At 48.0% G+C, this 23,510-nt stretch overlaps 1 protein-coding gene across 3 annotated transcripts in view; it reads right to left on the bottom strand.

Annotated features, from left to right (window-relative positions):
• LOC144806318 (uncharacterized) overlaps nucleotides 1-23,510 on the bottom strand; it is a 369,229-nt gene that overhangs the window by 52,673 nt on the left and 293,046 nt on the right. For 2 of the 3 annotated variants that reach the window (XM_078672709.1, XM_078672707.1), the window contains exons 1-3: nucleotides 16,874-16,982; nucleotides 15,220-15,289; nucleotides 2,674-2,724 (exon numbers count right to left, since the gene is read on the bottom strand). The gene's annotated coding sequence lies outside the window, so the exon portion shown is untranslated. Of the gene's footprint in view, nucleotides 1-2,673; nucleotides 2,725-15,219; nucleotides 15,290-16,873; nucleotides 16,983-23,510 lie in introns of those variants that run through there. The other variant, XM_078672708.1, reaches the window with a different exon arrangement.

The following is a 23,510-nucleotide window of genomic DNA, read 5'->3' as shown; positions in this document are numbered from 1 at the left end:
CTAGGGTAATGCGCGGTAGCGAGGGGGTGACAGCCCAGGTGTCAGGAGATGCACAGCAAATGGTGACTGCTCCCACTGTCCAGGCTTCTCCGGGGACAGGGTGCTTGGCAGCGAGGTCCGATCCCACCCCCCCAGGCGACCCCGGGGGTCGACGAGCAGGTGACCAGGGCCCGGGAGGGAGGAGGGGGTCGATGAGCGACCCCGGTATGGCGTGTGAACGTCCTGGGGTCAGTGGAGCACCGCACTTGCAGGGTGAAGTCCGCGTCGATCACGGCGTCTCGGCCTCTGCGGGCGCCATCTTAAAGTCAGGCACTCGGGTCCACTGGGTCACGCAATGCGGCAGAAGCGTTCTGAGCTTTTCCCCCCCCCCCCTGACCAAGGGCCGGCGCCGTCCGCGACCCCCCGGCGGGCCCAAGATGGGGTAGGATGCCGCCGGGTCTCCGGCACCGAGGGTCACAGGAGGAGAAAGAGGGGGGGGTAGGGGGGTCGTCACTCACCGCCTTCCAATGGGGTCGAGGTCGCCTGAAGGACCCAGCGGCATACAGGTGGTACCCCCACCGGCGTCCGTCAGTCAGAGGTAGCGGGCCGATCAGTGCTGGGGTGGGCTCCCAGTCGTGCAGGAGCGCCGGGTTAGTGGATCGTCGGGACGCCGGCCGCCATCTTGCGTACCCGGCTGTCACCACCAGAGTTCAGTTGGCGTGGTGCAAGGGCTCGTGAGTCGGTCTCTGTGCCCTGCGGTGAAGTCCTGGGGTCGTCAGTCGTCCTCACTGCCAAATGCTGTCGCCTCGAGGATAGTCCCTCAGTGGTTCCCCCCGCTGGTAGAGGGAGCCGCGCCCGCCATCTTAGAGACTCGGCGCCCGGCTCCGGGTCCGATGTGGGACGGGACGGTGATCAGCGCTCGTCCGCAGCCCCCGTAGTGTCTTCAGAGGTCGCCCACAGCAGGTAAGTCTCAGTGGAGCAAAATGTGCGGGCTGAGGCTCCCGGCGATCTTAGGAAATGGGCAGGATGCTAGCCCGATCGCGGAGCCTCAGCAGGACACAGCCGCCATCGTGGCCTGCCAAGCCACGCCCCCAGCCTCATGGCACACTTAGCCATCTTTTCGCCTCCATGTGGAGTAGTGTGGCTCACTGGTTAGAGGCGGCAGACCCGGGAGCAGATATCGGCCCGGGACCAGGGTTCAATTCCCGACGCGGCAGGGTCGTGGACTTGGGTCAGCGGACTCGATAATTCTCGCTTCGGTGCTTACTCTAATCAGGGGTTCCACTCGGCAACTCTGGGCATTAGCTTGCCTAATTTCCACAACGGCCCCATCAATTCTGGGGATGCCTGGCTCCACCTTGGGGACTCCCAGCAGGGACCATCCCACAGGGAAAGCCAGGACGGGTTCCCCAGAGTTATACAGCGCCAGGAAACCTACGGACGGGTAGCAGTGCGCGTTACAAGCTCAAATACATACATATATACATTAATACACATACTCCTCCTCCTCAAACTGTTGACCAGCTATCAGGGCAAACGAGCCTGCAGCAAAGCATCGCTGGCTTGCTTCCACACCGGACCAGGCAAGGTGGTCAACTCCATACTCCTCCAAGTCAGCAAGCACTCTGGTCGAGCCAGTCCTAACCCCACATGAATGTTCCCCATCACAACTGTTTAATGGTACTAAGTTATGTTTCTGCCAAATGATTGAGTCAAAAAATTAAGGCCTTTACATGAAGTGCTGAAAGAGAAATAATTAAGTTTTTCAATATTTCTGAGTCTGCCACAGTACACAGGAGCATTATTTCTCTACAGCAGCAAATCATGTATGCGCTCTGTAGAAAGCACGTTTGAATGAAACATGGAAGGCATTGCAGCCTACAATCTATGCAACATCATAGCAGAGTGCAAGATAACTTGTGTTACTATTCCAGCAGAAAGAAATGCCATTCCTAATGGTTACGTCATTTTAAAGACAGTGCCAGGAAAATGTGTGGTCCGTGTTGTTCTTCTGCCTGTTAAACGACAATCTCCATTAATGTGTCAGGAAATAAAATACTATGAGAAATCCTACTCTATGGAGAGTGCTGCCTGCCAGTATATTGCAGGTTACTTCCAACATAATCTGATTTATACATACATACTCCAGGGTGCTGCCAGCTATCGGGTCTGCACACAGCAGACTGGAGCCACTCAGGAAGGAGGTAGGCTCTACATTTCATCTTAAGCCCTTAGGTTACATTCACAGCCTGATAGACCCGGAGAACTTTATCCTCGCTCTAACTGCGCCGAGCACATAGACGTAGCCCATCACAGGCTGTGTTGTGTGCTGGGTGATGCCTGGCATCTTATTATCGTTGGCGGGAGGATGAAGCTCTCATAGAAGCTGCTACAAGAGAAGAGAAACAGGACCACAGATCGCCACAGAGCAACAACTGCCCAGAAGCTGAAGAAAGAACTCTGGAACAGCAAACCTCCCCCACCCTGGAGATTTTCCAGGATAAGCAAATGATTGTAATGAAATGCAAACTGCAGCATTAAGGTCACACACTACAAAATCTTTCCCTTTAAACAGAATATAACAGCCTACATGAAAAAACTAAACAAAAAGCAACAAAACTAGAAAATGCATTTCCAAATGCTGTAAAAAAGAAACTGTTAATACAAATGAATAATATTAAACTTTGTTGGTACCTTAGTAATGTGCTTACTTCTGGGCTTCACTCCATCTGCAGCAATACCGCTCTGAAAGGAGAAATTACTGCTGTGAGTCTCAGAGTCTTCAATGTTACTGGTCTCAGTCACGAAGACTGTGGTGTCGGATGATAACTTTCTCTTATTTGGCTTTATAGTTCCACCAGTCACGCCATCGCTTTTAGCAGACACGCTACTGTCAGCAGCATCACAACTTCAGCCAGATCAGCAATTCGGATATCACCACTCATATTGGGTGAATATTCAACAAGTACGGTCTCGGCTTACCAAGTAGAACAAAATAATCGGGTCTCATAACCATACCCAGAGGCACAGCTAGCTCTGCCGCCACTTGAGCACACCCAAACACCTCAGCACTTAAGCACCAGTCCCAGGGGAGACCATCTGTGAAGTCCTTGTTAACTGGCACCACTCCTGGGTCAGCACAAGAAGCATCATTGACAGGGTCTAACACCGCTACCACAAACATTCATGAACCTCCAAATCCTCGTCACCCAAACTACCCAAAAATGTCTTTCTAGATAAGCAGCCAGCCCTGTAGTTCCTGCCTCTGTGTACTAATTTGATGCCAAAGTTGTAATTTTAAAAACACTCTTAGCAACATTACAGAGGCCTTTCTGACACCATTAGCATTAAGGTTTCAAAGCAAAGGGCTGTGTTCTGTGAACTTTAAAAGATGAATGCCCCCAGACCTCTTCTGGCCAATAACAAGCATTTATTTGCAAAGCAATAGGTCTCGCGATTGCGAGATTTAGAGCTATTGGCACTGTAAATGACAAGGCCTATTATTTACGTTTTAAAAACAAAAACATAAATAAAAGCAATTGTCATTTACAATGCCAATAGCTCAACCTCGTGTAAATGCGAGACCCCTTGCATTGCAAATGCTTGTATGTTGTGAGCCCTGCTGTATGCTCCGCGTTTCATTCATGCAGGGCTCACTTCACACCTCACACCAGTTCAAGCATCTGCAATTATCGTGCAGATGCGGTGATTAGGATAAGGGAAAGAGTTGCCAGCAAAGGAAAGCTGATCACGGCCACAAACCCTGCCCTGCTCAGTCTGCCACAACTCAAAGGGATACGGGGGTCATATTTCCTCTTCAGCCCATGGCCACGCCTCTGACTTGAGCTGCACCATGGTTGCACACCCCGAGGGAGTGCGTTTCCCACCTGTAAGTGGTACAATGGCACATTTTCAAAAGGATGATGGCCTCCTGGGGGGGCCAGTCGTAGTTAGAAGGCTGCGAAGCCCTGGGCAGCTGCCCACGCCTAGCGCCGGCCCTGCCAGGGTTCCTGCACGGTGGATATCTTGCCCCTTCATCTCTTATGTTACCTCTCACGTGGACTCAACTGGCATTCAAAATACCCTGGCCCTCATTCACATGAGGGGTCTCGCCTGAGTATGACACCACCTTTAGACAGCTGGTCTCCCGCCTCCTAGCCAGGGCGCCCCCTAGAGCTGACCTACCCCTGCTGGCCACAGAGGCACATAATCCTCTGAACCTAGTGTCCCCTTGCAACTCTGTCCTCTTGAGCTGTGTACCTGCTGTGTTATAATTTGTAATTGCTGGCAGTCTTGCTGCATTGCTTGCCATCTTTTTGTCATCTTAGCCCTGATTTATGTTTTGCTTTGCCGCTCTTCCGTTCCTTGTATTCTTACTCTCTTATTGTACTTTGCATTTACCAAAATAAAACCCTTCATTTAAAAGAAGAGAAAAGACTATCAACTCGGGACAAACATAAGGGTATATTATATTTTCAAAGAGGTAGAAATGTTGAGTAATGCCGTCACACTGGAGAATGATCCAATGTGACATGAACAACGCGTTGCTATAGTGGCGGTCGGAGTGTGGCTGGATTGGAGGACACTGAAAGAAGAATAGAGAGTTTGAACAAGTGAGCGCACAGAATCACAGCGCTCCTCAGCAGAGTACACTGAATGTCTTCTTACACCCTATTCTCCCATGAGATATTCGATCAGCCTCGCAGAGATTGGGAGTTAATTTTAAACAAAGCGTTTTTTTTTTTTGGTACAACCTAATTTCAGACACTTGTGTAGCTCAGAGCAAGTGAATGCGCTTGGCAGACTCATTAGCAGAGGCTCAGAGTTGTAAGCGCCACCTGCAGTGTAGCATCCCGCCCCAAACCACGCCTACTATTAAAGTATGCAAATCTATAATAAATGGCGAAACTGCGCTGCAATTTTATCTGTGGAGCACCACTAAACAAGCATTGGCATAGCCAATAGGTCTCGCCTTTGGGAACTTATAAGTGTTTAGCCAGAGATATTGACTTTACCTATGTCTTTAAACTGGAGTCAAGCTATCCAGGCTGAAGAAAGCTGATAGCCAGAAACCGGTCCTTGGATGCTTGATTCCGGTCTAGGAAAGACATGGCTTGGTAGTTCGGGCTGGACTGTTCCCATGAGGTACAGGGTCAAGGCTGATTTGTATATGGCCATGCCTGACCTGGGGTGGTGTGGAGTGTATAAAAAACGATGGATTTAGGCCCAGATCTTTGTACTGGGGTGAATGTAAGACATTTTTCTACATTCTGTCCATCAACTGTGGTTTGTACAGAAGTTTGCAGCATGCTGAAAAGTTATAATAAAGAAGCATCAGAAGCATTTTTGTTACCTTAGATATGACCAAAAAAGCATTATGTACAGCTAAACAACCATATTATAAAAGTATTAAAAATAATGTCTTGAGTTTGTGTCGTCCTTTCAATGCTGGCAACTTGTATCTGCCTGTCCCAATGGTTACTTGCTGTGTTTTTATTTGTTATGGGGGCATAAATAACAGGAGGGTGAAGGTCAGTCAGTCAGTCAGTGCGAGTGAGTGAGAGAGTGAGTCAGTCAGTGAGAGTGAGAGAGTTATTCAGTCAGTGAGAGGGTGAGAGTCAGTAAGAGAGTCAGTCAGAGTCAGTAAGAGTGAATCAGTCAGTGAGAGTGAATGAGAGTGAGTCAGTGAGAGTGAGTGAAAGAGTGAATCAGTCAGTGAGAGTGAATGAGAGTGAGTCAGTCAGTGAGTGAAAGAGAGTGAGTCAGTCAGTGAGTGAAAGAGAGTGTGTCAGTAAAATAGTCAGTCAGTGAGAGTGAGTCTGTCTTTAAGCAAGAGTCAATCTTTATGCGAGAGTCAGTCTTTTAGTGAGTCAGTCTTGGGAACCATACACGGCTGTGCTCGGTCAGCTGGGAAGCGCTGGAAAGGAGGCAGATGGTGGCTGCGCGCGTGCACGCTCGCGTGAACGCAAGCGTTAGGACTCAAATATGCAAATGGCAGGTCAATACACATGTCCAGCGCTTACAAGGGCGTGAGCACACATCTTCCTCGGGGTTGGGGCAATGCATCAGTGAGGAAAGACCAGGTAGAATGTATTATTTTTCACAGTTCTCCCATTAGAATCTAAATAATGTTGATGAGTGTAAGCATCTTGTAGAGTTAAGCACTTAAAGGAAATAGGCCCCAGAGCTGTGAACACTGTCACAACTAATGTGCTTGCACCATTTGCTTTGTGGAAACATCGAGCTATTTTATAAAACGACTTTCTGTAAGAAATAACACTAGAATCAGTTCCTATTGTAAACATTGTGTTACATTTAGCAGAAAAAATGAGAAGACAGAATGCACTCAACTGTACCTGGAACAAGAAGCCAGGTGCTTTGAAATTCCGTTTAACAGTATCCACTCTTAAAACACCCGCCTAGGGGCACCCTGAGTAACTAGAAACTTACACACCTGGTCCCAGACCCACCTGGACACCCAGTGGTCTGTAAATGGTGCCTGTGTGAAACAACCTAACTAGGAAATTGTAGCTTGCCGATCATCATCGGGGCCCTGTCAAGGTTGGAGAGACTGAAATGCTCTGTCACGTACTCTCGACGAACCATAACTATAAGCGGATGTTGGCAATGTCCAACCCGGTGGCCCATACTCCATGGTCTACACATGGCCACATTGTGGAGGGGTTTCTGTGCCATTGCGGCCTGGTAAAGGCACCAATCTCCATTTAGTGGAGCGTCTTAAGGAAATGTTTAGTCCATCATTGACTGCGTCTACTCAAAAAGGGGAAAATAAGAGCATAAGTATGGGTGAGTGCTTGCAATGTTCAACGCTCCGTCCATCATCCCCTTTGGTTTTGCTTTGTTCGCCCTAAGTTGGCAGGGTATGCCCAGACGTGGGTCCCTTGCTAGACATTGCTACCTGCGCCTGATAATAGTATTTATGAAAAGTACGCCCAATTTATGAGAAAAAAACCTTTAACATCACAAATTCCTTCAATGCAGCCTTTCTTCTCAGTCCACTTTACTTTCTCTCCAAACATGTCTCTCACGAATGTGGTCCCTCTTCTATCCTTTTCAGCCTCTCATTCCCTCACTCAAGTGGACCTTCATGGTCTTACTTTATCTCTTACTTTCTCTTTCTAGCTTCTCACTTTCTTTTTCCCGTATTATCTCACTGTTTTCTTTTAACTCTCTTCCTCTTTTTCAACACCCTTTTTTTCTTTCAATCTTGTTTTTTTCTCACTTTTTTTCTTGCTTTTACTTTTTATGTCTCACTGTCTGTTGTATTTTCGCTCTCTTGATCTTGTTCTCTTCTAGCTCTGCTGCTCTTTTTATCCCTCTGTTCTTCTCTCATCCTCATCTTTGTCTCCTTTTATCTCTCTCTTTATTTTTGCCTTATTTGCTCTTCTTCTCAACCATTATCTGCATCACCCTATTTCTTTCCTCTTTTTCACTCTGTTCTCTGATACCTTTGGGTTTCCTCTTGCTCTCCATTCTCATCTTTCTCTATCTCCACCCTACTTGCAGAGTGTGCACCTTTAAGCACTCTGAATAAGGGGGACATCATATCTGACAATCTCTGGCTGATATCCATCATCTCACAAATTCTAAATGCTAACCTTTGACTTTTTCACTCTATTCTATAATTCCCTTGATTTTGCAGTCACTTTCATGTTAATTTGTTTCTCTTTTGCTCGGGTTCTTACCCTATTTCATTCTCTCATGCTATTTCTCATCTAAATGGTACATTGACGGCTCCCTTCTCACTTTCACGCGGAATGAGACAGGGCGGCCCGTTGTCGCCTCTGTTGTTCATTTTAGCCACGGACCCACTAATACGGCACTTCCAAGAGAAACACCTTCATAGGTGTTTACACTTCACCACCGGCCCATTGTTAGTATCATTTTATGCAGATGACACGATTTTATATGTATGCAACCCCCAGACTAATTTGGATCCCCTGGGAGACCGACTTGGGTATTCCGATCACAGACGAACAGTGGGCTGCCTGCTGTGCAGTTACGAAAAATGTCTCCCTTAATAGCCGACACAAACTAATACACTTTAAGTTTCTTCGTAGGATATACATTACCCCCTCCAGACTCCACAGGATAGACCCTGCCAGACTGCACCATTGTGCAAGATGCAACGCTCCAAATGCAGACTTCGCCCACCTTGCCTGGACCTGTCCACGCAAACACTCATACTGGGTAGGAATACATAAGATAGTGAGTGGCTTGGTTAAGGTACCGATGACCCCCTTGCCCGAGATTGCTCTGTTGGGATATGTAAAGCAGTTCCCACCGGCAATTCGCAGGTTTGTTGCCATAAGCTTACTACTGGCCAAAAGGGAGGTATCCATTCATTGGGGTGGCAGAACAGCACCATCGATGAAGGGATGTCTGAAGAGCATGGCGTCCTGTTCCACAAACAGCGACCTATACGCAATAACGGTCCCCCCCACCTCCAGGCCCAAAGATATCTGGGGACCTTTCAGAACATACCTAGAGGCGCAGCGACAAGACCCCCTACCCAGAAAGAACAGGGCATAGTCCCAACAGGGGTGGGTTAGACTGTCCCGAGATACATGTCAATAATCAACTACACCGGATGCTAAACTCCTTTTTTGATGTCGGTACAGTTGATGTATCCCTATGTCAGGTTTGTAAACACCGTTTATGTGAATTAGAGTCAAGAACGATTGTAACAGAAAATATGTTAGCAGCCGAGGGACTTGCTTTATGTAACATGTGATCACTCTGCGGCATTGATTGAACCCTTGACAGTGTGTATTATGTCTACCTGTACTTGCCAAAGGATTTTACTTGTCCTAGTGTACTTCTTTACTCACACCTAAACGCAAAATAAAGTTTTAAAAAAAATAAGGGGTAAGAGCTCACTGAAGCCTACCCTACGCCCACACAGGAGCAGCAATCATTAGTGAAGCAGGTGCAAGGAAGCTCACCAAGGCGCAATTTCTGTAATCAGATGTAGGATAGATATATAGCCAATCACCGCTGCATGCAAGACCGTCTGTCTATCAGATCGGATAGATGGCTTTGCATACCCGACGAGACTACATGCTAGGACTTATCAAAGGCAATAATCCTTTCATGATTTTATCTGACTGGATGCGATGGTGATTACCAGCTTATTGATATTGCATCTCTTAATAAGAATAAGCGACTTGGTGTTCTTCAATAAAACTATTTCAATATGGACCGAAGGAATTAAATCAATCATGAATGATACGGTGATTGCCTATATATCTATACTACATCTATACTACATCTGATTACAGAAATAGCACCTTGGTGAGCTTCTATAAAAGACTATTCCAACCCTGATGAAGTCCATGTTGGACGAAACACGTTGGCTGGGCTGATGCATTGGAGTACAAATAAAGAATACATTGAAAAAAAGAAATCTCAAGACTCTGCGCTGTATTTTCTGATTTGGTGGAACTTATAATATTTTGTATAGTTTGCAAAGGAAATGAGGTTTAATTACATGCTTGAGCATAATTGATTTAGGAATCTAGTAATAACTGTATGCTCCTTTTCAGAATTTGACAATCCTAGTCAGTATAAGGCACAAGCAACCCCCATATTTAAACTGTGGTCAACCCCCTGGTAGCTTGGCACAGAGCAGTCAGGCTTAATTTAGAGGCAATGTGTAAATATTTGTGCAACACTTCAAACAGTAAAACAGCGTAAACAGCACACAAAATCAACACCAGGTTAGAAAAATAGAGCTCAATTTAATCAACAAATCGAAACCCAAAGACAAAAATCCAATCAGTATAACCGGAGATATGAATTTTTAAAGTATAAACTTCTATACAGCACCTAAAAACATAAAGCGTCAACCGAGGCAATCTGGTCATGCTGGACCAGGTTAAAGTAAAAAGTTCAAGCTAATCATGATGGAGCGCGAATTAGATAGAGCCCCAGATTAGTTCAGCTGAAGGTTTTACCCTCTCAAGTTTTGAGCCAAGAGCCCCGTTCGCATTGGAGAGGGTTGCAGGGAGTAAGGAGAGAGTTGATGGCGGTGGTGGACATGGCACAAAGAGCAGGCCAGGTGTCGCAGAAGGTCGGGCTGGAGCTTTACGTTGTTGGTCTTCCAGATCGATTGATGCTTTCCGTGCAAGGGGATAGGCGGCAGGGGCTTGTGCTGAAGTTCCGTGCGAGCAGTGGGATTCCGGTGCGAATGGGCTCATTTCCACTCATGAAGAGTTCAAAAGCTTGATTTAGGAGCCCACTGAACCAAAAGATGCTCATGTGGACACACTTGTGTCAAAAACTTATTTTATAGATGCGGTCAGCAAGTGGGTAAAGTCTGTGGTTGCGGTGGCTCAGGAGAAAGGTAAGAATGTGCAACTTGAGATTCGCGGACTACGGCGGCATTCAGAATCATGCCTGAAGCCTCCAAAAGCAGCGCGCCGGAGCCTGAGGAATTGCCAGTTCTGAGTTGCAAGCTGCAACAGTCTTTAGTCTACAGACCTGAGGACATGTGACTGGGAGCCCCAAGGCCACGACGAGCCTCCAACAGCCTGGTCGCAGGGCATTGGATTTATTTAGGCATTTTTTATAGCGCATACTTTACCCAGAGTCAGAGCGCTTTACAATAGAGCGAAGTATATAGGATTAGATATTATGGTAACATATTTACAGAGTATAAATCCACCAAAAATTACACAATACAAACTAAAGTTGGAGCGATTAGGGTCCCAAAAAAACACATTCCAGAGTTGAAGCGTAAGGACAAACTAGTCTCCAGTGAGGAACACGAAACAGTCAATGCCTCCAGGCTGTGTAGGTGTATTGTTTTGACCCCGCCCCCCAGCCACTGACCACGCCCACGTGCCCCGCCCCCAATGCACAGACCCCCGCCCCCACTGCCACAGGCCCCGCCCCCACACACACCGCACACACAAGCCCCGCCCCCACATTCACTGCCCCCGCCCGAGTAGGAGCATTCACAACCACAGGCCCCGCCCCCACATTCACTGACCCCGCCCCCGGCAGAGGAGGAGCATCCACACCCACAGGCCCCGCCCCCACAGGCCCCGCCTTGACACCCACAGGCCCCGCCCCCTCTCAGGAATCATACGTTAATGCTCTTCCACCACTGCCTCGAGTCCTTGTCTCCCCTTACCTCTCTTGTGGTTTCGAGGGGGCAGTGTCGGCCTGGTGGAGGGGACACACCGAGGGCCCCACGTGACAACAAAGCGCGCGCTGGACAAGGGCCGCCCTGATCTGTAGCTGCGCATGCGCAGGACACTCAGTTTGTCACAAGTGCGCATGCGCAGGATGTCTGCTTGTTGTGGCCGCGCATGCGCTGAGAATAGCGGAGCCCATGAAACATAAAGAGTGTGTAATTGAGCAGCCCGCAGGGAAGCACGGCCTGGAGATTCCAACCGAGAGGGGAAGCAACTGGGAACGTCCACACTGTCTACCATTCAGAAAAACTGAAAACCCCAGGACTTAACTAAGAGCGCGGGTTAGAGCGCGGGTTAAAGAGGTCTTGATGGGTTAACAACTGCGCATGCGCTGGTGACAGACAATGCGTCCCGCAGCGGAGCACGAGCTAAGAAGGGCCTTGGATTAACAACTGCGCATGCGCTGAGAACAGACACCTTCAAGAGGGCCTTGTATTAACAGCTGCGCATGCGCAGAGGACAGACACCTTCAAGAGGGCCTTGGATTACCATGAGCTCCTCACTGCCATGCCAGGGACACTGCAGCAGCAGCTCCAAGCAGCAGGTAGAGGGAGCACAGAGGGGTGAGACTCTGAGACACACATGCAAACAATCAATCAATAAAATCTGTATTCGATCTCTTAAATACAGATCATAAAAGCACAATTTAAATCAGTGATCAACAACCAGCCCCAGTTCATAACAAGTTAAAATCCTATAGCAAGTAGAATTATCTAAAAAGAACATCAGATAATTTTTACAGGACATTTTATCCCATAAAGTGCATCATGTGCCTCATAGACCGAATCCAGTTAGTTTACATCAAATTACTAATTTCTGCATATAATTATTAGTTAAAACCAACCTCGCGCCTTTCTACTTTTCATACAGGCCCACAAAAAGGTGGCTACCACAGACAAAGGGATCAGGCAGAGATTTAAAGAAGTAACGTGCCACCTGGCATTGTTTAAAATTGTGGCGCTTTAAAATCGAAAGGATAAATTCTTCTCTTCCTGTATTATAAAACACACAGAACAAGACTAGGTGCAGGTCAGATTGGGGGGAATGGTTGTGGGTGGGCACCGGCCTCCAGCAACAAAGCGCTCCCAGCGCTAGAGGTAAAATAAAGCGCTCCCAGCGCTATAACCAGAAAATAAAGTGCGTCCAGGCGCAAATACCGCGCTTCCAAGCGCTAGGAGGCAATTCCAGCGCTCCCAGCGCTAGAGGACAGCACAAGTCCAGAGAAAGTCCTTGGAATGCAGCAAGATAGGGGGGCAAGGCTGGGCCAGGGCCCAGCTCACTGGGCCCTCCAGGCAGGAAGGCAGTCCCAAGTGGCGGTTCCTCCTGGCGCCAGCAGCCGCAGCAGCCCCCCTCAGTAAGATCAGGAAAGAACAACTTGCAAGGGGACACAGACCCTTTTTATACTAATAAATCCTTTGTCTGTGTGCAGGGTGGGGGAAGAACCAGTCGCAGCTGGTCTGGGAGCACCCTTGATGTGCTCAGCCCCTCACTCTATTCACTAGGCAGGCTAGGGCCGTTAGACGCACCACAGGGGGCGGAGCCAGCATTGTGTGGGGAAAGCCCAGCCCTATTCAGGACCCAGGTGCACTCCTCCCCAGCCATCAGCACGCTAATCTCCACACTCACCACCGGGCAGACCCATCATGACTCATGGAGCCTGGCATCCCAGTCAGCTCCAGCCAATCACACGCCAGCACCTTAACAGCACACACACAGCCATGTCTAGAAGTGGCACTTCCACACTAGACACATACACGCCGCATACATCATTTCCAGCATTCAATCACACGAGTCCGCACATACCAGACTCGAGCCTGTACACCCCACACATCAGGAACTACCAGGGACACATACATTCCCCATGCATTCCTATGGGAGGGCAGGCCAACCTTACTCCACGCACTCAGAGTGCGCACGCACTTTCCACTGGGACACAGTGAAAGTGCGCAGAACACAAAAATCACCATCACTAGGTCACCATTAAAAGCAAAAAGTTTAGGGGTGAACCTGCTAGAAGGGCCAAGTCCAACACTAACCATGAAGAAAATGCTAACCACCGAAGGGAAAGAATGGGACATGTTGTTGCTACTCGCCCTCTTTGTTATTTGAAGCCAGGTTCAGAGAAGCTCGGTTGTTCTCCCTTTGAACTTCTTTACGGGAGACAGCCATAAACCTTGCTAGAAATGACAAGAGAAGCGTGGGAACAAGCGAAACAAGAAGAGACACAACACCATCTAGAATACACCCAAAGCCTAAGAAACCGCATACAGAAATTGCGAGATTTTGCTCACAAAAACCTAGAAAAAGCTCAAAGAAGCCAGCAGATTTCTTACAATAAAGGAAAGAGGTGACAACAGTTACAGGTCCATGACTGGGTGCTCCTATTCCTACCTTCCTCTATACGCCAAAAACGGGAAGAATGGAAGGGACCATATGACGATGCTGAAAGGGTAGGCCTCACTACTTACCGGTTACGCCTTTCCTCAACCAAAACCCAGATATACCACATAAATCTACTAAAGAAATGGTTGGGACCCCTCCCCAAAGACACCCATTACGTTTTGCCTGACTCAAAACCCATTCCTTCAACATTGAATAAATTGCCCATAAACGAACATCTAACAGAGGAACAAAAAGTGTCTCTTCAGACCCTCTTAGAGTCCTTCTCCTCCATCTTTTACGACCTCCTGGGAAAATCAACAATACTCGAGCATGCCATTGTTACCCCACCAAATAAAGTAATAAAACAAAACCCCTACAGAATACCAGGCGTTAGGCGGGACGCAGTTCCTGACGAAATAGAGAGCATGTTACAACTAGGAGTCATAAAACCTTCCAGCAGTAACTGGTCTCCCCCATTGTCATAGTTCTGAAACCTGATGGTTCCATCCGTTTTTGAATAAACGTCCGAGCAGTCAATACCATCTCGAAATTTCACTCATATCCGTTGATGAATCGAGAAATTAGGCTTAGCCCAATATATAACCACATTCGATCTTACAAAAGACTATTAGCAGGCACCACTGTAACAGGAAGACCAAGAAAAATCGCCTTTAGCACCTCTAATGGGCTATACGAGTTTACTGCACTGCCTTTTGGGTTACACAGAGCACCAGCGACGTTCCAAAGACTTATGAACAAAGTTTGCTCCCAACATCAAGAGTACTCCTTAGCCTTCATAGACGATATCATAATATTTAGCCCTAACTTGGAACTACATCTCGTCCATTGTGGGAAGATATTCCAAGCACTTAGAACTGCAGGGCTCCACGTGAACTCCAAAAAGACCAGGATAAACTTCACCAAAGTCAAATATTTGGGCTATTTATTGGGAGATGGGGCTATCGCTCTGCAACAAGAGAAATTGAGAGCATCTTAGACACCCCCTTCCCTCCCACCAAAAAAGGCATTAGATCCTTTTTGGGCTTACAAGGCTACTACCGCCGGTTTAAACCCAATTATTCTGAAATAGCAGCACCACTAACCGACCTACTGAAGAAAGAGAAAAGGAACTAAGACTTGGTAAATCCTCCCCAAGCCGCCAGAAAGGCATTCCACGAGCTCAAGTGAGCCATAACCTAAGGCGGAGAAACCAGCAGGGAAGACCGGAAAAACGGAGAACACCGAACAGCCTTCCGAGAGAGAGAACTGGAGCCTTGGGGAGGTCACAGCTTGTTGGCGAGGAGGGAAAGTCGAAACAGAAGGAGACCAGACCTCACTGAAGGACGTGGAGTTACCACGCCATGGCCCCGGAGTGACGTGGCTCTTACAGGTGAGTGGGCGTCTATGGGGCTTTTGGAAAGGGGCTGAGTCAGAGAGGGACCGGAGGGGAGGCTGAGGGGTGAAAGGGACCCAGGGAAAAGGAAATAAGTGAGATGGAATAGGAAGACAAGAGCAGAAATCATTGGCTACTCTTCTTGTTTTGGTTGCTCCAACACCCTCCCTTCACATTTATGCATAGCTATTATTTATCCCTCACATCCTCCTTTGATTAAGTCATAAAGCAAAAAACACTTACCTGAGTCTTTTTTTTCTGTCCGAGAGACGACGGCGGTCGAGGCTCACCTAAGGGACTGAAGAGGAAGACCCTGTGGGAAAGAAGAATACAAAAGAGACAATCAATCACTGTGATTTCCTGTAATACTAATAAAAAGTGCATACCAAGAAATTATTCAACGCAGTGTGCTCCTTCTTGACCGACTCTTCTAGAACGGGGAGCTACATACTCTCCCTCCAGGGAATGGGAGATAGACACACAGAGACCAACAGACACACACAGACAGACACACAGACAGACACACACACACAGAGACCAACAGACACAGACAGACAGACACACACAGACACACACAGAGACCAACAGACACACACAGACACACACACACAGACACACACAGACACGCACACACAGACACACAGAGACCAACAGACACACACACACAGACACACACAGACAGACACACACAGACACACACACACAGACACACGGAGACACGCACACACACAGACACACACAGACAGACACACACAGACAGACACACACAGACACACACAGACAGACACACACAGACAGACACACACAGACACACACAGACAGACACACACAGACACACACACACAGACACACACAGACACACGGAGACTCGCACACACACAGACACACACAGACACACACAGACACACAGAGACCAACAGACACAGACAGACACAGACACACAGAGACCAAGAGACACAGACAGACACACACAGACACACACACACACAGAGACCAACAGACACAGACAGACACAGACAGACGCACAGACACACACACACACAGAGACCAACAGACACAGACAGACACACACAGACACACAGAGACCAACAGACAGACAGACACAGACAGACACACACAGACACACAGAGATCAACAGACACACACAGACACACACACACACAGACACAGACAGACACGCAGACAGACACACAGACACAGACACACACACACAGACACACACAGACAGACACACACAGACACACACAGACAGACACACACAGACACACACAGACACACACAGACAGACACACACACAGACACACACAGACACACGGAGACTCGCACACACACAGACACACACAGACAGACACACAGAGACCAACAGACACAGACAGACACAGACACACAGAGACCAAGAGACACAGACAGACACAGACAGACACACAGACACAGACACACACACACACAGAGACCAACAGACACAGACAGATACACACACAGAGACACACACAGACAGACAGACACACACAGACACACACACAGACAGACACACACACACAGACACACAGAGACCAACAGACACACAGAGACACACACACAGACACACAGACACACAGACACAGAGACACACAGAGACACAGAGACACAGAGACACAGACACAGAGACCAACAGACACACACACGGGAAAGCAAAGTAGGAAAACGCTACATACAGTTGTTCTGTGCTCGCATATGTACATTGTTTTAGAAAGATGGAACTATTGATTTGAATGCACTCTCTTTTCTTAAGTCACACATGAATGACGCAGTTCAGAGTCTGGAGAGCTCTGCAGCCCCTGCCCTGAGTGTTGCCTCTCAGTGTCCTGAAGATGCCCCCGCGCTCGTGCGTCACCCCGGGGTCAGAGGCCGCCCTCACCTCTGCTGGAGCCCCGCTCAGTGGGGGCTGCAGGGTCTAGGGGAGAGGGGGCACTGGGGGCCCGGCTGCCTGTGAGGAGTGTGTCCCGGTGTGTTATTCCCCCTCCGAGTGACGCGCGCGCTCAACAAAACAAAACAAAACATGGGGTCTCACTGCTGCGCACGCGCAGGACCGCGCGTCACAGCTGCGCATGTGCGGAGCGAAGACACTACGTCATATCGCCGAGTTAGGACCGTGCACGGGGTACGGACTGTGAAGTGCCCTGCACAGAGAACGCTCAGCCGCACTGCGCATGCGCAGAGGAAAGACATTTCCCCCAGAGGAGCGGACCGAGGAGCTTTGCATTTACATACCTCTCACCCCGTGCTGTGGCGCGAGGCGTCTCGTGCTCTGCGGCGGGAGGCAGTTATATCTCATTCATTGTATCCCCGCGCGGACCATGGAATTCTTGTGCTTCTTTGAGTTCCACCTGTCCTGGCTCTCAGCTGTCGCCCTTTACTGCGCTCCGTGCTGTGAACTAAATGAAATCTTTCTTGCACCGACTTCTGGAGTTGGATTGTAGTAACATCTGTGTCTGTCCTCCGCGCATGCGCAGTTGTTCATCCAAGGCCCTCTTTAACCCTCGCACCGCAGCTGGAGGCAGTATCTGTCCCCCGCGCATGCGCACCTAATCCAAAGCCTCTTTAGCCCGCACTGTTGGAAGGCATGTCTGTCCTTGGCGCATGCGCAGTTGTTCATCCGCAGGCCTTTGAACCCGACCCACAACAGAGAGCACAGCACCCACATGAAACCCCAGGTGAGGTCATTTATTTAATGCATTCTTATAAAGCGGGGACCTTACCCGAAGGTGTCACAGCACCGTACAATAGAACCAATAGAACCAGTGACGTTACATGAGACAACTGTTACAGGATGGAACAAATAAAAATAGCAGCCATAGAATCAAAACAACGCAGGCAAAAGGAACACAATCTCAAGCACAGCAAGCACAGACTGTACAAGAACGTAGACATTGGGAGGACTCTGGTTGGGAAGACTTGCTAGCCGCAGCAAGGGCAGGAGATCAAATGTTGCAAACGGCAATAAGTCGAGCAAGCCAGCCCAGGACTACCATCTAGATCCTAAAACATGGTTCAAACACTTTGCACATTTATATGCATGCCCGGGTTCCCCTTCAAGCGAGAACGTATGCATAATTAAAGAGCTGACAATGTCCAAGGAGTTTGAACCACCGTATTTTAGTATCTTAGATACTAAGTAGGCTATAGCCGCCATTAAGCCGCCCAAAGCGCCAGCCCCAGATATTATCTCGGGAGACCTCTTTAGGCATGACCCAGAGGTATGGGCACCGTATATCAACTTACTGTGCAATGCAATTAGCAGAGGGCAGCCTATCCCTATATCATGGAAGCGCGCGGAGATTGTCCCTATATACAAAAAGGGCAGTAGGGACGATCCCGCTAATTATAGACCTATCAGCTTGATAGACATTACCCAAAAGGTCTATTCAAAGCAGATACTGGACAGGTTAAACAACTGGCTAGTTGACAACAACATATTATCCCCATGCCAGGCAGGGTTCAGAAAAAGAATCAGCACCATAGATCAGGTGTTTAGGCTGCTAACCATTTCCTGGAAGTATAATAAACTAAGATCCAGCAATTTGTATATGGCCTTTATTGACCTAAAGGCCGCTTTCGATTCAATTCCAAGAGATCTGCTGGGGATAAATCTGCTAAATCAAGGGGTCCCAAAAAACGTACTGGTGCAACTCATAAAATTACATGAAGATAATTTTGCAAAAGTGCGCTGGGGTATGGGCGGGGAGTTGACAGAGGAGATACCGGTGAGGAGAGGGTCCGCCAGGGCTGTGTCCTGGCGCCTACCCTGTTTCTCCTCTATGTTAATGATATGGTGGATTTCCTATTGGACACAAACCACGATTCCCCAAAGTTAGGTGGCTCTCATGTATGTGCTCTGACATTTGCGGATGATAACATCCTCCTCTCACAGACCCCAATGGGACCGCAAAATCTTCTGAATAAGTTGGTGGTGTACTGTAAACAAAAAGGATTGGAAATAAACCCATCAAAAACAAAATACATGTCCATCAGGTCACACAAAAGTTTTAAGAAAAAGATGTTGCTGAATGGCGTAGCGATAGAATGGGTTCACACTTTTGTTTACTTAGGGGTGACCCTAGATTCTAAGCTCTCACGGTGCCCGCATGTCAGAAAATCTGGGACCATTTTAATGCAAAATTCAGTGCCCATCTTGAAAAAGCTCCATGCAACTAGTACCAAGTCCATCACCCCAGCATTGGAGGTATATGAATCTAGGGCCCAAACCGCTTCTCTCTATGGCTCAGAGCTGTGGAGCGGAGAGCAAATCTCCACCTTAACCGTGGGAGAAAACAGGGTTTTAAGAGCGATGGTCCCCCTCCCCCAAAATACACCGGTGATCCCCTACATGTACGATCTGGGGTTAAAACGCATCGAGCATAGGGCTGTGTGGATGACTTTGTCATATTGGTTTAGGTTATGGGCCACTGATGAACTCCATATCTACAGGCAGGCACTAAGTGAACTTATCGCACTAGATACCCATGTTACTTTCCCATGGCTGGCTAATATACGTAGATGGCTTTTGACCTTGGGGCTTACTGAGTCCCGGCACCACCCAGAAAGGTTGACCGCAGAATCAAAAAGGGAACTCAGAAGGGTCTATTGGAACTTCACTGTGCACAAAGTTTTACAAAATTGTGGAGTTGGCTCACTCACAAACAATATTCTGATGGTTAAACCAACACCCCGCTTTGAGGCATTTTTAGACCAAATCGAACCCCAATTGGCGAAAATATTGTACTTGAAATTCAGGTACGGGACCCTCCGTGTTAAGTCCTTTACAACCAAATGGGAAAATTGCCGAAATGGGGGGAAAGATAGTGAGTGTAAAATGTGCCAGCTGGGTATGCAGGAAAATATAGCACATGTTTTGTTCTTCTGCCCCACTTACCTGAGAGCTAGACAAAAATGGATTGTGCCGTTGGGCAGGAACATGGGTGTCGGAAAATATAATGATATGTTACGCATTTTAAAAACAGATAACACCCAGCTTACTGTATTTGGAGTTTCTAGATTTTTATTGGCTATCAACTATATAAGAATGAAGAAGGGTTTGACATTTTAACGAGGATTCTGCAATAGAGGATAAAAGAACATTAGTTGAGTATTGCAGGACTGAATCGCCGAAACGTTTTATTGTATATAGTATTTAATATTTTATAATGTATTTTGTTTGTAGTAGTTCTTATTTCCTTTTTTAATTGTTACTGTGATAAACATATAAGGGGCACAAGTACCTTTGGGAATACAACTATGATACATATGCACTGTACTTTACTATTTTAATTGTCTATTGCACCGAGAACCTAATGGCCATGTTATTTGCACTGATTCTACTAACTGCACCTTATCTTGGAATTGCGTATTTGCACAAATGTAATGATACCCAAAAATCTGCAATTTACTTTCTCAAGGATTATGGCATTGGAGGGAAATGATGTATCTATATATATTGCATGATTTTTCCTTTTATGATTCAACGAATCGAATAAAGATGTTTTGAATGAAATAGATAGCAATATCCAATCCATAATGTAGCAAAATACAGTAAACCTAGGTAAAGTGCATATTGTGAATAGTACAATACAAATGACTTCATGGATCGCACATAGATTTCCGTGCACCCGTAGCTACTCTCAAAAAGGTGCCAACGCTCAAGATCAATTCAACATTGTCCAATTTAAATTTGCAGTCAAGAGCGTCTGTTAAATTAATAGGTGACAATTTTTTAAAATACGGAATTAGAAACCATAGTGCATATTTCATATAGTATCTACCGAAGAATAAAAAGTGTAAAAGTGTTTTACCGCTGTGACCATCACATGGACATGGCAGGGAGTCACGTTTTGCTTTATAGCTGTAGGGAAAACAAAGCATATATCTTACTGTCCCAGCTCTTAGACGGAATAGGAGGCCTCTCTCCCATTGGGACATGTGTAGTGCAATATAACTTGGTAGACAATGCTCGGGGTACGCAATGGATATACATTTTGCAACAGTTTGTTTATTCAATTCCCTTTCTAGTCTTTCTGCGCTATAAAGTGCGTACAATGCTGTCTTTAAAACTTTTTTGTCCATTGTTACAGCTGTGTTCGAATTGGCAAACAGTCTACCAAGGTTAACACTTTCCAGACTCTTGACTACCCCAGGAAGCCATGGAATATCCATCCCTTTCTCTTGTCGTGAAACTCGACCCAGCTGGAGTCCTCAGGGTAAGAGGCGTGGGCGAAATTCCATCAGCAACCCAGGGGACTGCGAGGACCAGCAACCCCTACGCTGACCAGCTGGTTCCTCTTCCCCCAGGCGCCACGCCCACGGACACGCCCACCGGCGATTTGCACAAAAACTTCGTGACACCCGCTTCGCGGGCGCCACTCACCTGCCTTAGCTGTTTCCAGTTGTCTGCTGTTGTGATAAGGACAGAGCGACTCCTCCTCCGTGATCCCTGGCTGTCGCCTCCCCGAGGACTCGCTGGTGTGAGCGAGACCTGCAGTCGGCAGGCCCAGCACAGTGCTCCCAGCTGGAGTCCTCAGGGTAAGAGGCGTGGGCGAAATTCCATCAGCAACCCGGGGGACTGCGAGGACCAGCAACCCCTACGCTGACCAGCTGGTTCCTCTTCCCCCAGGTGCCACGCCCACGGACACGCCCACCGGCGATTTGCACAAAAACTTCGTGACACCCGCTTCGCGGGCGCCACTCACCTGCCTTAGCTGTTTCCAGTTGTCTGCTGTTGTGATAAGGACAGAGCAACTCCTCCTCCGTGATCCCTGACTGTTGCCTCCCCGAGGACTCGCTGGAGTGAGCGAGACCTGCAGTCGGCAGGCCCAGCACAGTGCTCCCAGCTGGAGTCCTCAGGGTAAGAGGCGTGGGCGAAATTCCATCAGCAACCCGGGGGACTGCGAGGACCAGCAACCCCTACGCTGACCAGCTGGTTCCTCTTCCCCCAGGCGCCACGCCCACGGACACGCCCACCGGCGTTACGTTTATATATACCATCAATCACTCCGCGACGCGGGACGCGCGTGGGACGGCGCACGGGGCGAAGCCCGGGCCAAGGGCGGGCCCGTTGTTGCCCGTTAGTGCCCGGTAGAGACCGGTCCGGGCCACCCCCCTTAATTTCTGTAATTCCAGACACCTCAGTCAGTAGACCAAAATTATGCCGCCGAAAACCAGGAGTACTACAAAGACAAAATCTAAGAACGCCCAGGAGGTAGCACGAATAACCGGGCCCATTGACTTATTCATCTCACGAACTCACGAGGTAATCAACCAGAGTATCTCGCTTCTTGAAAAAAGAGTGTCATTGGACCTCATGAATGCGAAACGATCATCTCTAGGTTCCATAGCAACCGCCACTTCTCCCATTCACCTTAACTCCCATAATAGTTCCCTTCCCGTGTCCGTGTCTGTTCCCGACATTAATACAGTCCCATCCATAGTAGACCTTTCCGTAACTCAGTCTGAGTCTGACCTATCATTAACTTTAGACGACCTAGAGGCAACCCCTGATTTGGCGGTCTGTCAAACTCAGGAAGAATCCCAGACCAACTCAAATTTGCACCTCCAAGGAGAAAGGGAAGGAGCCATCCCAAAACAAGGCAGCACAAAACCCATTGACGATGCAGCAGCCACGGCTCCTTGTTCAGGTCATGCTATAGACTATCTAAACCTCACAACACAATCCCTGCAACAAAACACACTACTCCCTCCCATAGCCAATCCTCCTCATTTTACAACCCCCAATGAGGCTACCGACAACCTCTGCAGAACATGCAAAGTTACCTCACAAGTTTTGACCACAATAAAAGATCTCATGTTTCAGTATCTGAAACCTATCCAACTCAGCATCAGAAACCTGGAAGCTCAGCTGAACATACTTTCTGCAACAATTCTTGATACCAATACACGCATAGAAATAAAGGGCCAGCGAAATGCCCCGCAGTCCTCAAAAACCCATCCTCAACCACAACCACCTAAAGCAACAAAACTTTCAAACCCGACTGCCTTACCCCCAAAAAATCAAAATCAAAATACTACGAACCAAAATCCACAAATCACAACGCCCCGATTGCAGCAGAGTAAAACCACCGTGGTGCCGAACCAACAAACATCTAACATAGGCCCGGCTACCCTAGACACTCCAGGACTTGTGACAAATAATCTCAGCAATCTGCACTCTATAAAAAAGCCAGCACCTCTTCCACCAAAACCAGCGGTCCCCCAGCCTTCTCCCAAAAATTTCCCCAAAAAAACACCAGCAATCAGACGTCCAGCTCACTTGCCTCCAGAAGCCACTCCGTATACAATAATACTTACCGGTGTATGAGAACTAACCCATGATACACCTGAAACTGCATGGTCACTCAAGAACAAGGTCATGCAATGGCTAAGCATTAACAGGCCTTTAGAACCCCATCACTCGGGAGGGATCTCCTCAACCCGCAGGGTAGTATGGGTAGGTAAAACAACAAAAACGACCCGCGGGGACTGCATTATAGTATCTTGCAGAGACC

This window comes from Lissotriton helveticus, assembly GCF_964261635.1.
Source record: "Lissotriton helveticus chromosome 1_1 unlocalized genomic scaffold, aLisHel1.1 SUPER_1_unloc_62, whole genome shotgun sequence".
NCBI lineage: Eukaryota > Metazoa > Chordata > Amphibia > Caudata > Salamandridae > Lissotriton > Lissotriton helveticus.
Note: the sequence above shows the minus strand (reverse complement) of the source record. Positions and strands in the feature narration are given on the sequence as shown.